General features: G+C 62.6%; 1 protein-coding gene across 1 annotated transcript in view; it reads right to left on the bottom strand.

The window, feature by feature from the left end:
* The window catches only part of CE3H7orf50 (chromosome E3 C7orf50 homolog), a 109,254-nt gene that overhangs the window by 52,884 nt on the left and 39,743 nt on the right, over window positions 1-16,627 (bottom strand). The gene's annotated exons all lie outside the window — the stretch shown is intronic.

Raw genomic sequence — 16,627 nt, forward strand, 5'->3', positions numbered from 1 at the left:
CAGGCTTCCGCACAAGGCGGGCTTTGTGTTCAGGTGACGCTCAGTGTGGTGTGGAAGGAAAGGGTCCCCCCACCAGCTGAATCCTCTCCGTAAGTGGGAGGGAACCGGGCGCTCCTACACACAACCCCATCTGACAAAATCTTCATAAAGATGCTGAGTGGTGATGTACACGCACGGGCTGATCACTTTGTCCAAGATCACAGACCCACGGTGCGAAAAGCTGGGCCTCCCAGCCCACAGAGCGCCAGTGTTCCCCTGCTGCTGGGACAGGGCAATGACGGAAGCCCAGGGGCCGAGCCTTCAACCTCTGGGGACAGGCCTGGGTCCCGCGTGGGACCCTGAGGGGGCAGGCGGCTCCCAGTCAGGCTCGGCCGGGAGCCCGAGGAGGGTCAGGGCAGCAGAGGGCCAGGCCGGACGTGAAAGGTAGTGACGGCAGAGCAGAGACGGTAGGGGAGAGGTGTGCAGGGCCGCACAGTGGCCCCAGCACCCTGTCACCAGGCGGCTGGCTGGCTATGAGGTGCCGAGGGTCCCACACTACAGTCCAGGACACAGGACACTGCAGTGGCCACGTGGGGGAGGACAGAAATAAGAGTCTGATGGCCAGTCTGGCCCTAACAGGGCGACACGCACCCTGAGAGCCAGCATCGGACGTGGTCCTGGGACCGGCAGGAAGCAGACAGCGTAAGGTCGCGGAACACCAACACCCTCCCATCTGGTCAAAACGGGCGCCTCCTCCCTCGCCCACCCTCCTCCAGATCACCCACCCAGCCCCAGACCCCACAGCAGGCCGCGCGGTGCCCTCTGCCGCGATGCTCTGTGGGGCTCACGGTCTCACTCACGGGGCCACCAGCCCTGTCCAACCGGGCTCCAGCTACAGGTTCTCTCGAGCTACGGCCCTGATGGCCCACGAGGGCAGGGCCACGGGGACCAGCCACCAGGGCCACGTGGATGGAGGGTGCATCTCCAAACCACGGGTGGGTTTGCAAAACCAGCTCTCCCAGGCTCAGCTTTGGGAAGGAGAGGCTGTCCTCAGCACGCTACATGGAAAGTGCCGGCAAACACAGGGCCCCCGGGGCTTCCGGTGGACACAAACGAGTGCCCCCAAGCTGGCAGATCCCCGTCGTCTCTGCCCTGAGCACCATTCAGACCGGGGGTGGGGGTGGGAAGCTTCTCACAGGGGACTGAAAGGATGGGCCTTTCCAGGATGGGGCCCTCCACTCACTGTGCCTCTCCCAGCCCGCTGCTGCAGAGCCAAGGGAACCCAGGGGAAGCGCGCCCAGGGTCAGAGAGAGATCACAGGAGCGCCCAGAGCCAGGCCTGCCCTCACAGGAGGGGCAAGCCCTTCCACAGGTGTGGTCTGGCCTCCCAGCTACGCAGGGACACAGAGGTGCCCACGAAGGCTGCGGGGACAGAGGCGAGACGGGGCGTCCGTCCACTGTGTTAGAACGGGTGCTCCCTCCAGGTCAGAGGGGCATGAGCGGCGTGCCCTGGGGGGCGGGGGGTGTGTGTGCCCGCGTGTGTCTCCCGGGGGGCAGGTGTCTGCACGTGTGCACATCAAGTGTGTCCGGGAGAGACGAAGAAGGTCTCAGGAGACTCAAATGGAGGAAAACGGAAAGAAACCTTCACTCTTTACCCTTTTAAGGAGGTTATTTTCCCCACAGGCCACAGGCGACATTCCGGACAGTTCGGGAATTCGCGTCTTCAGGCGACCAGGATGGGGACGAGGGGGCTGCCCGGCAGCAGGTCCCCACAGAAGGGTGTGGGCAAGCAGCCACACTGCCCCTCGTGTTCCCGTCCCAGCCCACGGGTCCACGAAAGCTCACGCCCTCCACACCGCGCCTCCGTCAAGCGGGCCGGGCTGGACGGCGCAGGGCCTGGCCACGGATGGGCTGCACGGTGACTCATCGGGCCCCGGGGCTCTCAGCCTGCAGGGAGCACAGGAGACTGGGATGGAAACATTCATGCAGCCAAGACCAGAAGGCGCTAAAGAAGCCAAGTCCTGCCAGAGGGAGCGCGGGAGCCAGGGAGGGAGGAGCTGACCGCGAGGGAGAAGGGCTTGGCGCCTCGGGACACCGCGGGAAGGAATCCTCCCGAGGGCCCGGGCGGGGCAAGAGGCCGTCGACGTGCTCCATCCTGTAGCTCAACGTCTGCCCACCTCCCGGCCACCAGATCGACACAGAGCGTGTAACGCGGCCACCACCACTCACACACCTGCCACGCCACGAGCTGGTAGAGACGCCACGGCGCCCGGAGACGGTGGCGCCCCGAGTGACAAGTGCCCGAAGGTTCACATGTGGGACCCACGGGGCTGCAGGCACGGGGACGCGGGGCATCGAGGGGGTGGTGTGTGCCCGCTGGCCAGACGGGCCGAGAGCACAGCGGAATCACCCGGGGCGCTGCCTCCAGGGGACACACGGACACACGTGCACACACTTCCCCCCAGGAGATGCAGCACACCCCCATGTGACCTCAAAGGCTTATGCTCTTTCCACACAGAGAAGCAGCTTATGACCTTCCCAGATCACCTGTGAGACAGGCACAGGACTGGAAAGGACCCAGCAAAACACAAACACGGGAGCGAAAACCCAGAGACCAGGCAGAGGTCCGCAGCGGGGTCACAGCCCTGGAGCCACTGCTCATCCGGTGGGATGACGAGGACCACGCAGAAGCGGGGACCCGAGTGCGCCCGGCACAGCCCCCGGGGACGGGAGGGAGACTCAACCACGGCACGCGGGTCCCTAACGACGCAGCCAGGGGGGCGGAGGCGGCCGCAGGGGGAAGGCCCGGGGGAGCACAGGCTGCGCCACCGGCCAGAGCCCCGCTCCGGGAGGACGAGGGAGCCCCGCGCACCAACCCTCCTCCCATCCTGGAAGACCATCCGAGGAGCTACAGCCACGAGCTTCGGTAAAGGACACAAAATTCTCAAAGCTCTGGCCTTGGCCGGCTCCCCGGGGACCCTGGAGCTGGACCTTGGCAGCCCTTCCTCGTGGCTCAGAAAAGGGCCCCAGAAGCCCTGGTTCTCAGCCCAACACTGGCACTGGAACAAAGCACGGGCGGTCCTGGAGGGTCGGCTCGTCTCCAGGGAATTCGGAGTCTCAGGTAAGATCTGGGCTTTAGCACAGGGGTGGGTAAGTGCAGGTTCTGGCAGGGAAGCAAAACAGCACGGCCTCGCGGACCGACGCGGGCAGCCTCACGTCAGGTTAGAAACTGTCCGAGCGCATCGACAGGTGCACGGCGCGGGAAGACACGGGGCACGCGCACAGTGGGACAGCATCCACCCGTGACGTGGACCGGCACACGGACCGGCCACGCGCCACGCTCAGCGAGGCAAATCAGAGGACAAGCCCCGCGTGACTCACACACACGTGGAAGCTAAGGAGGTTAAACCCGCTGTAAAAACTGGCAGGGACCTGGGCGGCTCAGAGTGTTGGTTTGGGCTCAGGTCGCGGTCTCAGGGCTTGTGCTGGAGCCCAGGGTTGGGCGGAGCCTGCTCGGGATTCTCTCTCCCTCTTCCTGCCCCTCCCCTGCTCACACGCTTCTCCGTCTTTTGAAATAAACTTAAAGAAAAAAACCAGGGAGACGGTGGTTATGGAGGGAGGGGGGTGGGGGTGGGGGTAAAACGAACGACGTGTGAGGACACACACGTGAACGGGAGGTGACAAAGGCGACAAAGGCACAGAGACCCAGCGTACAGCCGACGACCGCAGACAGGATGACGGGAGGCCTCGCCAACACCACCACGGCGGGACTCTCCTCACAGGAACACACCATACGCCTCGTCTTTACAACGCGTGACGTCACATTTATCAAACGGAAAATTTAACAACGAACAAGAAAACCTCGCGTTCCCGCTTATAAGTATCCACCCAAGGGGAAAAAATACTATGCTTGCCTGTAAAAATGTACGTGCGTGTATAAAAACCGTAAAGCAGCCGTGACAGCCAAATCCTGGAATTAACCCAAACGTCCCTGGAGTGGCGGACGCACAAGCCACCCCTCTCTGAGCGGGGGAACTGCCCAGCATCAAACAGCAATGACCTCTGACCCGGCACCACGGCATCACGGCATCACGCCGAGGGAGAAAGTGCCTGAGGCACGAGGATTCTGGAAAAGTCCAGGGTCAGGCCTTGATGCTTTAAGTTCCTGGGTGACCAAAGAGATGACTCCGTTGCTCTGTGGCTTAGTCACCTGTGCCGTGAAGTAGGATTTGGCGCGTCCCTACCTCCTGTGGAAAACTGTCGAGTTTGAGGAAATCGTCGTAAGTGCTTCCAACAGCGTGTGGAGGGTGGTAAACACTCGGGACGTCCCAACGGCGCCAGTGAAGGCCCTGACTCTGGGGAGCCCACCCCGGTGTCTTCTCTGCCCACTGCCCTCCGCCCCTCTGGGGTGAACGGGAAGCGGGGGGAGGGGGCGGGAGGAGGACTGCCGGGCCCAAGAGAAGCCGTAGGGAAGAGCTGAGAGCCAGGGACGCGAGTGCGAGGGCAGCGGGAGAGCAGGAATCACGGACATCTCGCGAGAACCCGTCTTCCACGTTTCCGTGTTCTCTTTCCAGACACGACCCAAAGGTGGCCCCGAGGAGAGAGGAGGCAAGCAGCCCGGCCCCTGGTGGCAGCCTCGGCCCCTCGGCCTCTTCCTTGTCAGCGGAGAGACAAGGCGGGCGGGGCCGTGGGCAGCAGGTGCACCGCCCGGAGAGGGCCCCGTGCTCCTGGGCCCAGAAGGAGCCAACCTGAGACAGCCCGGCAGCCCCGCCCAGGCTGGCCTCACCAACAGCCGGCCTTGTCGCCTGCAGGGACGCCTCACCCCTGGGCCCAATTCCGAAGGCACAAAGAGGTGCCAGAACCGCACCCTTTGCCCACGCAGCCTCGGGGCCCAAGGACCAGAGCCGGCAAACCTCAGTTAAACCCAGGAGATGGAGCTTGGGTGGGGGGGGCGGGGGGGACAGCACCCTGCTTTGTGTGCTGCTGGGACACACTGGGGCCTTCCTTTCCTTGAATGTCCCCCTGCCTGGGAAGGGGCTGTCCTGGAGCCTGGCGAGCAGGCGGGTGGTCTACAGACACGAGCAAGTGTGGAGGCCGGCACCCGGCCCCGCCACGCGGACGACACGGTGAGGCTGGAGCCCCCTCGGCCCCAAGGAAGGCCCCCTGCTTCGGGAGAAAAGCACAGGGCGAGGCGAGAAGCAGTCGACAGGCTGACGAGTCTGGGACGAGCTCTCGAGGCCTCCGTCCTCCTGGCTGGGTGACCCGGAGCCCGGCCACCAAATCAGATGACAGAGTGCACTGGCACAAGCCAGGGGGCCTCCGACAACGAATGCCCCCCAAACCACCGGCAAAGACGATACCCTTCGCCCCAGGAAGTGCCCGGAACACTGGCCAGCTGCGGGGATCGGACACGGGGACAGCCTAATGCGGTTTCCCGACCTGTGGTCAATGTTCACAGGATCTTCTTTCCAATTTGCCTTAATTAAAGATTAACATGCCGCATCACTTCCTCTCAGTCCGGCCACTATTCTTAATTGTGAGGTCCCTCAGCGGCCCGGGAATCACTCATCACCATAAGCAGCAGCAATGGACAACATCATGATTTACCGTGTCTCTCGGACAAAGCCGGCCAGATGGGCGCCTGGGGAACATGTGCGCTCACGTCGCGTCGGGGTGGGGTGCGGAGCAGGGGTGTAGAGCAGGGATGCGGAGGTGGGGTGCGGAGGTGGGGTGCAGGGGAGGGGTGCGGAGCAGGGACACGGAGCAGGGGCGCAGAGGTGGGGCGAGGAGCAGGGGTGCGGAGCAGGGGTGCGGAGGAGGGGCGCCGAGGCGGGGTGCGGAGCAGCGGTCAGAGCGGGGTCAGTCCGCGGGCAGAGCTGTCCGTGCGCCAGATCAAGCGAGCACACGAGGCGTTCCCCCCCAGTCCCCGGACGGTGCACCCCACAGCTGTCACACAGGTGAGGCGCCGGGGGGCGTCAGGGGGCAAGAAGGAGAGCCCGCGAGGAGTCCGTGTGCGCGAAGACGCCGCGCGAGCCACCTGCGGGTCTAGTGAACGGGGTGTTATTCAGAGCGCCCTCGTGTGATGGCGGGAAGAAAGGCCGTTCACCTGCGCGCTCTACTTCTGAATCACGTGCTGGCGGAGGGTGGCCACACCGCGTGGCTCTGCCAGCCGGGCCCTCGGGGCGCCGCGCAGAGAAAACGACAGCTGGCGGTGGGGCCGGGCCCACCCGGGAGCCTTCCATTAACATCAGCTTCCCGGTTTTATTCCTTCGCCTTCCTTCAAAGAACGAGCAGCCTCATTTAGCTAAAGTTTAACGGGGAGCACACACGTCCACAGAAACGGAATTATTTCTGTGACAAAGGACCGGCTGGGAAGGCCGCGAGCCTGACGGCACTGTCACTTAAAGCCCCGACTCAGGACTTCACAGCCCGGAGGCAGTAAGACAGCTCCCGGCCTCGGGCGCAAGGGCCCCCCCCCCGGGGCCCTGGGGGCAGCGGCCAGGGCGCGCCGCGTTTCAGTCTCTACGGGGGGCGCTGCGAGCACGGTCCCCTCAGGCCAGAGTCCGTCAGAATTTTTCTGGGTCCAGAAGCCGGGCGACGTGGTTCACGACCGTGTGGACTGCGGCCGTTCCGCCACGAGGCAGAGCCCCGGCCGAAGTGAGCGCGATTCGCTGGCGGGGCTCCGGACCGGGTCCTCCAGCCGCGTCGGGGGATCAAGGCCCCTGGTGCACACGCTTCGGGGCGGGGCTTGGACGTAACCTCATTCGGAGAAGGCGTTTCTCTCATGCGAGAAGGGTCCTGCTGACGTTGGGGAGGAGGGGCCGAGGGGCCGTCTGGAAAGCGGGGTGGGCACGTCCTCGCACCCTTGCCCGGTGTCACAGGCACCCAGGCCCCTGCTCCAGGGCGCCCCGCGTAGGGAAGGGGGCTGCCACACCAATCCCCGTGCCCACTCACCTTGGTGGGGGCCCCTCCTACAGACACAGCCCCCGACCGACCCCTTGGCGGGACCCCACGGTGACCCCACGGGAACCACCCGGCACCCGAGCCGCGTCTCCATGGCGGTGGAAGACGTCTTCGCCGCACAGAGCGTCTCTCCAGGCGCCTGCGCGTCTACGGGGCCCCGTGTGTCCCGGCGAGCTAGGCGGCCGGGCTCTTCGGCCTGACCGCCCTCGTAAAGGGCCGAGGCCGGCGGGGCGGCCTGCGCGCGTTCCTGCCAGACCCCGCCGCACCAAGGGGCCGGTGACGCTGCTCTCGCTCGGCGCCGCCAGCAACCCGGGCTGTGCCGTCCTCTCCTTCCCGCCCGCATCTGCTACTTCGACGCGCGGTACGTGCGGCTGGCGATGCCCTTCAAGTTCCCGCCGCGGGGTTCTCCGCCCCGCCTGCGCCCGGCTGCCAAGGGTGCCCGCGGGCCTGCGGCGAGCCCGGCTGCCGCGGCGGGCCGCGCCTCCTGCAGCTCCCCGGGGCCGGCGGCCCCGCCGGGCACGTCCGGGGTGCCGTACGAAGCCACTCTGTGCCAGGGAGACCCGCCGACCGCCCGGCCCGAGTATGAAGTCGTGAAGGTCAGCCCGGGCTTCGGGCCGGCCCGGCGGGCGGCCCCTCCCCGGAGGGACGCGGCCCCCGCTCCCCCCGTGGTTCCGGCCGCCGCCCCGAGCGCGTCTGCCCGCCGGCCGGCGTACCACCCGCACTCCTGTGGCAGGCCCGGCCAACGCTGCAGAGGGACGGGGGCTCGCCCGGGGACGAGCTCCTCACGAGCCCCGCGGAGCGGGTCCCGTTTGGGGAGAGCCGTGTGGCTTCCCTGGCCGGCCTCCTCCTCCACAGGCCCCGCTCAGCATCCCGGAGCACCTCACCCAGGCCTCGCCCGGCGGTGCCGGAAGGGAGAGGCCCGGGACGGCTTGTCCCTGAAGAGAGTGGGGGGGGGAGGGGGGGGGGAGGCGATGCAGCAGACGAGCACGACGGGCGATGAGGGGGCGTGCCTGGCGGGTAGGGAACAGCACCGTCTGAAGGCGCGGAGAACGAGCTTCCCGGCATCGGGCTCCACCTACGCACACGCTCCAGAGCTTGGCTCAAACCAAGGCTTTGCAGCGACAGGAAACCCTGCGAATGCAGGGTGCAGTGAGTGTCCGGGCAGGAGCCGGCCGAACACATCTGACTGGGCTGACAGGTCCTCAATTCTAATGGGTGATTCCACGGTTGGCGTGTCCGCTGGCCGGCACCGGTCTCTACCCCTACCCCGGTCAGACGACGACAACGACAGAATTTATGGCCACGTTATAATCTGGCCCTGAAGGGCTCTTACCTGGTTACCCTTTAACACTGAGAGTTTGGCCCTCGCAAGTAGCACCGAGAGCAAAGAAGTTTGCCTTGATCTTTCTAAATTTGCCACCATCGGCGGAGTCTGAGAGTGTCACCCGCGTGCTGATAAAGCACCACAAGACGCTTCCTGCCCCGCTGTGGCCTGGCAGGCAGCCGGTGCCCACCGCCAGGAGCTCTGGGTGGCCCGCGAAAAGCTCTGTGCCTAAAGCCTCCGCCACGCCATTTGACATTATTTGCGGAAAGGCTGGTAACATATGAAACATAAAATACGAGGTTCAATGATTAACCTTAATCCAAAATGTACATTTACCATTCTTGCTACATTTATATCAAGATCTTCCTGGTTGGGGTGCCCGGGTGGCTCCATCGGTTAAGGTCCGACTTCGGTTCAGGGTCACGATCTCACAGTCCGTGAGTTCGAGCCCCGTGTCGGGCTCTGTGCTGACAGCTCAGAGCCTGGAGCCTGCTTGGGATTCTGTGTCTCCCTCTCTCTCTCTGCCCCGCCCCCGCTTGCACTCTGTCTCAAAAATAAAGATTAAAAAACAAAAACAAAAACCAAGATTTTCTTGGTGGAACAGAGAAAGGAAACGGGCAAAGGGAAGGTGTCTCTCTGGTTGTAGGAAACCCATGCCTTTGAGAGCTTTGATTTTTTATCAAAACTTTACTGTTTAGGGCAATTTTATTAGGTTTGCAACTGAAGTGAGAGGGAATGGAGGGAATACCCACACACCCTCCCCGCAGTGACACCCCCACCACAAACGGAGCATTTGTCACAACATGCATGGGATGGACCTACATCGACACGTCACCGTCACCCAGAGTCCCAGTTCCCATGTGGGCTCACTCCTGGGGTGTAGACAGACCTATACTGACACATGTCCTTCATTAAGGCATCACAGAGAGCACCCACTGCCCTAAGACACCCCCCCCCGTGCCCTGCCTATCCACCCCTGCCTCCCCCACCCCTACCACCCCGCCCCCCCCGCCCCCGGCACCCACCCGTCCTCTACCGGCTCCCTGGCCCTGCCTTTCCCAGAAGGCCACTCGGCTGGGATGACCCAGGGGGCGGCCTCTCCAGACTGGCTTCCTTCACGCAGTAACCTGGGTCGAAGGTGCCTCCGCGTCGTTCTTGGCTTCGCGGCTCCCTTCTTTCCGGGGCAGAGTAACACTCCTTTGTCTGGATGGCTTCCACTCTTAGGGATATTTTGCGTTCCTCTGCAAGCTAACGGCCAAGGCGTGCGTGCCGTCTGCAAGCCTGTCTTCAATGCTGATGCCGCTTCTTTGCAAAAACAGGATTTGGGTCTTGTGGTTAAGGAGCTTCTGTAACATGCCATTAAAACACTTCATGCTTAAACAACCCCTCCCCTTCCGTTTCTGCTCCTCGGTGCGCTGGCACACCCACGCGGCCTGTGCCGGGGACGGCAGGCAGGTGTGAGTCCCACGCCCGCACGTCCGGAGAGGCTGGCAGGGGGCGAACAAGGAAGTTGGGAGCCCCTGGAAGGGAAGACGCTCCCTCCCTCCAGGAGGCTCAAGCAGGACAAAGGGCATCCCGGCTGACGTGTGAGGGCCGCCCCTTCCCGTGCGACATAATAATTTTTTACTGGATTGGATGCCGGACGTTGTGAACGTCCCTTGTTGAGTGTTGAACTTCACACTCAGGCTCGCCTTTTAAAAAGGACTGAAGTTCACTCTGGAGGACACTTTGTTCCTTGTAGATCTGCGGGATTCTCTGGAGAGCTGTGTTTAAGCTTTGTTAGTGAGGTCTGGGGGGGCCTAAATACTCCAGCACCCCTTCTCTCCTCTTTGTCGTAAACGCTCAAAAACACCTCTATCCTGACCAGCGAATTGGGACACGGACCAGCGTGATGCACACTCTGGGAGCTGGTCAGCTCTCCAGACCTCGGGGGCCCTTTCTCAGCGTGGCTCCCCACTCCCCAGCCCGGTCTCCTGCCAATTCCAGCTCCCTCAGGCTTCCAGAAATCCAATCCCGTCCCCTCAACGTGGTCCGGTCATCCTGCACTGCTAGGAACCCCTCCTGACTCCGGACGGGTGCCCGGGTGAGAACAGGGGCTCACTGCACTCGCTTCCTCCTCAGAGGCCACGGTCCCGCACTGCCTACCGTCCCAACGTCTCAAAACAGCTCATTCTTTTATTTTACCCAGCTTTTGATGGCTTATGGCAAGCCCCCTTATGTTACTCATTCACGGCCAGAGGCGGAAGGACCTAAATTAATGTACAAATACATAGCAACAGACACCGACAGCCTGTGAGTTTGCAACCCGAAGGAGGGGTGAGGCTCACGGGTGTTCAGCGCTCCTCAGAGAAACAGCTGACTGGGGCTGGGACAGCAGACACGGAAACCAGGCCTAGAGAATCTGATCCCACGGAGTTTCTCAGCATTCTGGCTAAAGGGATAGTTTTAGAACCCAGCCACAGGAATGTCAGTCGGTGGTTCTCAAACGTTTTCTTTCGAGCGGCAGGATCGTTTCTTTAAACAAATCGTATAAGGAGGCCCAACGTCTGAGACACCAGGAGGTCCTGCTCTGACCGGAGAGGAGGTGGGGAAGCCGGTCCTCTGGAACATGAAGGTGCCCCAGGAACAGCAGGCCCCGTGGGGACGGGCGGCTGTCGCACGTGCCATGCAGGTCTTGTCCGCTGACCCCCCGTCCGGGGACAGATGGGACACACTGACCACGGGAGCTTTTCAAGGACAGAGCCAAGAGAAGGGTCAGGAGCCACAGAGAAGCAAGGCAGCGTGCAGAACCGTGGCTTTCCAGCAGTGGGGTGAGACGTGCACCCAGGAGGCTGACAGGAGAGCTCGATTTCACAAGGATGAGTCAGAACTGAGGGGTGGGGGGAGGGGGAGGAAGAAACCACTTCCTCCGGCTCTGAGCCTCTCCCTGACGAGCCAGGTCGACCCAGGTCTCCAGCAAGACCTCCTAGGACGTGCCACTGGCGGACGGCCCCAGGCGGAACCGCGTGTGCGCTGTCCATCCCTAGCCTGTGCGAGCCTCACGCGCTGCGCTCCGGCTGCCGCTGGCACCTCGCTCTCAAAGGACTAGAGGAAATGTGCAGAGAGCTCCGGGCAACGGCCGAGAGGGGCCCAGCTGTCCAAAGAGTCAACAGCAGCGAAACCATGGGGACCGCGCCTTCTCGGTGTCACAAAGTGCCCGAGGGTGAGTGGGGAGCGAGGCTGCGCGGAGGCTGGCCGGCACCTGGACACCTACGATCCCTTCCCGTGACGGAAGAGGCCGCATGGCGGGTCTGCGGACTCCCGTCGATTTTTCTCTAACGAACGGCCTCCGCGCAGACGGTGTCCGTTCGGCGCGCCCCGGTCTGGACACACACCTTTGCACACGCCCAGGACTGCCTGCCGCCGGAGTCGCACGGATGGCAGTGCCGACGCGCAGGCTCCCACGGGCATGGGCGCGGAGCTCAAACGGGAGGGGGTGCCCGGTGGGCACCCCCCCGCCCCCCGGCTCGTCCAGAATGTCAGGTTCCGACACTCGGCCCCGGCCGATGTCTGCGGACTCGAGGCGGGCCTGCAGTGTTTCCTAACCGGCCACTCCTCGCCCGGCCAGCCTGCGGCAGACTGAGCCCCTCGGCTTCCCCGAGGGGAGCATGCACAGCGATCCTTGGCCACGCTCGTGCCCCCGCCGCTCTAGGCCCGGCCTCGGTCTTCACAGAGGTGGTGCTTGCCTGAGTGCTCAGGCTTAGGGTTAGGTCTCGTGAGGACGAGACCCAGAAGGGCTTCGTAAGCGTCTCAAAGAAACCTACCGCCCAGGCATGGGCAGGGGCTCCCGGCTTCCCCCAGCTCAGCTAAGCAGAGAAAATGCACGAAAGGCAGTGTGGGCAGTGTTGCCCGCCTGCCCCCCCCCCCCCCCCGCTAACCCCCCCCCAAGCAGCGCACCGGCTGGGCCGTGCTTCCCGCCAACGACGGGCTCTGATGCTTGGCAGCCACGTCGCGTGGGGTCCCAACCGTGAGCCGAGTTCCGCTGGCTGCCCTGCGAACCCCTTGGATGGACACGCGCTCTCCCTGTGGCAGCCACGGGAAATGGGGGCCCAGCCGTCCGGGACCGTGTTGGCGTCTGGTGAGGCAGGCCGCCTGGTGAAGGACAGACCCCACCCGAGGACAAGGACGACAGACGGCGGGTGTCCAGCATCACGCAGCTCCAACCACGCCCCCATGCACCCCCACTTTACCCAGGGTCATGGGGCAGCTGACCGCAGAGGGAGAAAGCAGGGCCTGGCAATTCAGAGACTGGGCGTCCTCCCTCTGGGGCGCTGCGTTGCACCTCAGGGGTCCCTCTGCGGGTGGGGGCACAATTCTTTGTCACAGAGGAGCAGGGCTGGCGGGGGTGGGGACGTGGGGAAGGTCGACCGCCGCATGCAGACAGCGCCGGACCTGGAGCACCTGGGAATGAGGGTGAGGGTTCCCGGGGTCCCCTCAGCCAGGCAGGCCTCCTGGCTTTACTACATGTCTGTGCTCTGCGCCATGCCCGTTACCGAGCTGCATCTGCAAATTTAACTAAATGAAAGCTGACCAGACTTGATTTCCTTTGACGTTTCCCTATCATCCCATCCTGGGGACGGACAGAAAAACCTGCAAACGAGTCCAGTTCAGCACTGAGACAACCCTGTTACAGGGCACCAGCCACGTGGGAAGCACGCTGTGTGCCAGTGAGGACCCTGGGCCTCAGAGTGGCCAGACTGAGGCTTAGGGCCACCGTGCCTGAGCTCAGGCTTCTCACGCGGGCAGCACTGGGTGCTCGGCGAGGGTTACGTGGGCTAGTGGATGCAACACACTCAGCGCTTAGCAAATGAAGCCTCACGTGAACGCTCTGGAGATTTTTAAATTCACAGGAAGTCTCCACGCATTGCAAGACGTCCGCGAGATGCTCTCGTCCCTGGCCACGCAAACGCCAGCTCGGGTTCAGTGGACTGAAACCCTAAAAGCAGGGTTCTGTCCCTTATGCTAACTAGTCGCGAGGGCCGACAGGTGACCACCTCTGGTGCCCTGAGACCTGGCAGCCCCAGGCTCGTCCACGTCAGCGCGCCGGCCTCAGGGCCCTCCAGCTCGCCGTGAACTCAGCAGGGCGCGCAGAGGGGACCCCCGGAGCTACCGGGAGGTCCTCCCCGGCCCCGGGGCCCAGTGGGGCCGCGGGCCAGCAGGCCACGGGCTGGGGCGAGCAGTCCGCGGCTGTGTTTACGTGACATGTCTTGGCTATTTCAAGGCTTAGGTTTTTATTTTATTTATTTACTTTTAACTCAAGAAGAAGTTTTAACTTTCTCATGACTCATTTCTTTCAAAATCGTGTCCTTGGGCACTTGCAGCGTCGCCATCGTGCGGAGGGAGCGGCCGGCTGAAGTAGGTCTCAGCGCACAATGGCATCCGCGGTGTCACGATGTCATTCAACACTGTAAGAAGCTAACAGATGAGGATCATGGCTCAATCCTAAGTCGGAAAGAACGCCGGGTGTTAAAGATTTATCCAAAGGAAATTTAACACAGCATTCTCTGTTGATAAACGTGTATATTTCCCAAAACAAATATCTGAAAGATGTGAAGCTATGATCATTCAAAACACCTTCCAGCTCGTTTGAAACAGGCTCTGTGAAAACAGACCGTGAAGGGGGGCCACGCTAGCGGCCACCGTGCAGGTGACCGGAGGGGCGCCCAGTGCCGACGACCCGCGGGCCGCCAGACGCCTCCGTCTCCAGCCTGAAACCAGCCTCTCTCCCCTCCGGGAGGAGCACACGGCAGCCTCCACGGTGCCAGCTGCTGCCATCTGGCTCATTCACGCTCAGAAATACGAAAGATGGCCCTCAGTTTTCAATCTCACAACTTCAAAAGGACTTAAAAAGAGAAAAGCCACCAAGAGGGAGGTACGAGGTCAACGAAAACGTGATGTCCCTGACAACCGCATTAGCTGGCGCAAGCAGCCAGGGCCCGCAGGTCCTAGAGGCCCTCCAGACCTGACGCGCGCGCCTGGGAACGCGCCTGGGGCCGGGGCGGCCCTGCCAGCCTCTCTCCAGGCCGCCGGGGTGCCGGGAGACAGCAGCTACTCGCGGGGCGGTCAGGCCCTGGGACTGGGGACCGGGGCCATCCCCCCCTGCACAAGGGCTGTGGCCGTGGCTGGTCACAGAGCCTGCAGGGCAGGTGCACTCCGGCGGTTTCCAGAGTAAAGGGAAGGAGACAGAGGAGACACGATTCATCCCCACGGCAGAGAAACCACTCTGCTTCCTAACGTGCTTGCCCCAAATACCTGCTATTTCTTAGGTTTAAATTTCTTTCTGCAAACGCCTTTGTGAAATTCCTAGGTTAAATTCTCTGTATAATTTGCACACTATTCTCTAGGTTCAGGAAATTTACTGTTTAGTTTCAAAAACAAGCAAGAGTACTTAAGTTCCAGTAGGTGACGATGGGTCATCACCTAAAAGGTATACAAAACCTACTTAACGATGCTTTCAAACTTAAGAAAGTCGTATCAGCGGGTGAGGAAAAGCAGTTAAGTCTGGAAACTTCCATAAAAATGCATGGTGGGCCTGGGCTCACCGCCACGGCGTGGGCGAAAAGTAGCCGGCAAAAAAATGGTTAACGCCGGCCTCCTCGGGAGGCCGTCCAGCAGAGCACAATGGGCGGCCCTGGGAAGCCTATAAAGCCAGCGGTGCCTCCTCCGAGTCCGCAGCAATGACGGGCGTTCTGGCCGGTCGGCCTCGTGCCCCAGGCAGGCGTCCCCTTGCAGGACCACCGCTCCGGCATTCTTCGACGGGGGGAAGCGAGGCCAGAATTCCCGCCACCCGAGGGAGAGTCTCGGCCGCACCTCCAGCCTGCCGGGAGTGCACCCGCCGAGGCCGGCCGACAAGCCCTCCCAGGGACACGAGAAGGGCCTGCGCGGAGCCGGCCTGGGCTGGGGTGGCCGGCTGCATCGCAGGTGAGTCTCGGTCCCGGGTTCCCGGTTCTGCGTTCGGGTCGGTGCCGCGGTGGGAGTCCGCGGACCCGCCGTGCAGCCTCTTCCGTCACGGGAGGGGAGACCGCGGGCGGGCCCGGCTCAGTGGTCCCGCGTCAGGTGCGGCACGCTGTGGTCACAGCTGGACGCGGACGGGGGCACACAGGTCACCCTGCGGTGAGAGAGGCACCGAGGCTACAAAGCCTCTACTCCACACACGAACCCGCACCTGGCTCAGCCCCAGCGGGGCTGCGGGGCAGAGGCTTCTGCAAAGGTCCTTTCTGTAACGCGTGCCCAGCGCAGCAGTCCCCCGACTCCCCGGCGCTCTGTCGTTAGGTTGGTCAAGCGAGGCCCTGCCTCCGGTTAGGATGTTAGCCAGTCAACGAAAACGCTTGCCCGGCGACACAGCCGGGTGGACCGGTGTTCCTTCACCAAGATACACACCCAGCTGGCCTGACAAAATGTGGTTTTAGTTTCCTTCTTTTTTTTTTAATTTTTTTTAATGTTTATTCATTTTTGAGACGGAGCATGAGCTGAGAAGGGGGAGGGGGGGGCGGGGAGACACAGAATCCCAAGCAGCCTCCAGGCTCCGAGCTGTCAGCCCAGAGCCCGACGCGGGGCTCAAACCCACGAACTGTGACATCGTGCCCAGAGCCGAAGTCGGACACCCAACCGACTGAGCCCCTGGTTTTGGTTTTCTAGAGCTGGACAGGCAGTGGAAACCCGAACCGAAACGAGACCACAATGACACGCGCCTTTACACATCCACGGTCCACCTTCGTGAGGGCGGTGTCAGTAGCAGGCCCATGCTAGTTCCCGCGTCCCGTCATTACAGCACGGTGACAATAAGAGTATCCGTCCAGGATCAGCGGGTTCACGTGCGTGGGAAAGGAGCAGAGGACTCACTTTAAAACTGCCCGCGCAGCCTATGCTGGCGACGGCGGGAAGCGCGCGCCGAGGGCCCCTCGCTGTGTCTTCCTCCGAAGACGGTCGGAAGCGGCCCAGGTTTCCGAGCTCAGAGAGCCAAACAGGCGCTCTGCTCTGCGTGCTCCTTACAGACAAGTTAACGAGAGAGGCTTTAAACGCTAGACATTCATGAGGTCCCCGCTGGCGCTGTCTGCTACACACGACACAACACAGAGCACAGACGTCTCCACGCCCGCCGAGCAAAGCTTGCCGAACGCTTCTCGGTCACTATGTGACCTGAAGGCTGAGACTGGTCTTTCTCTGCTCTGCTTTTCGGGGTTTCCTTTGGAGCAAGACTCCTGAGCAAGGGTTCGGTGAGTGTCTGGTCTGGTTGGGCAACACTTCAAAAGTGATCCCCGACCGTCTCACAGGGTCAAACAAAAACCCTCGGAAGAAACACAACTCAAGGCCGTTTTAACGC

Source organism: Panthera tigris, chromosome E3 (genome assembly GCF_018350195.1).
Source record: "Panthera tigris isolate Pti1 chromosome E3, P.tigris_Pti1_mat1.1, whole genome shotgun sequence".
NCBI lineage: Eukaryota > Metazoa > Chordata > Mammalia > Carnivora > Felidae > Panthera > Panthera tigris.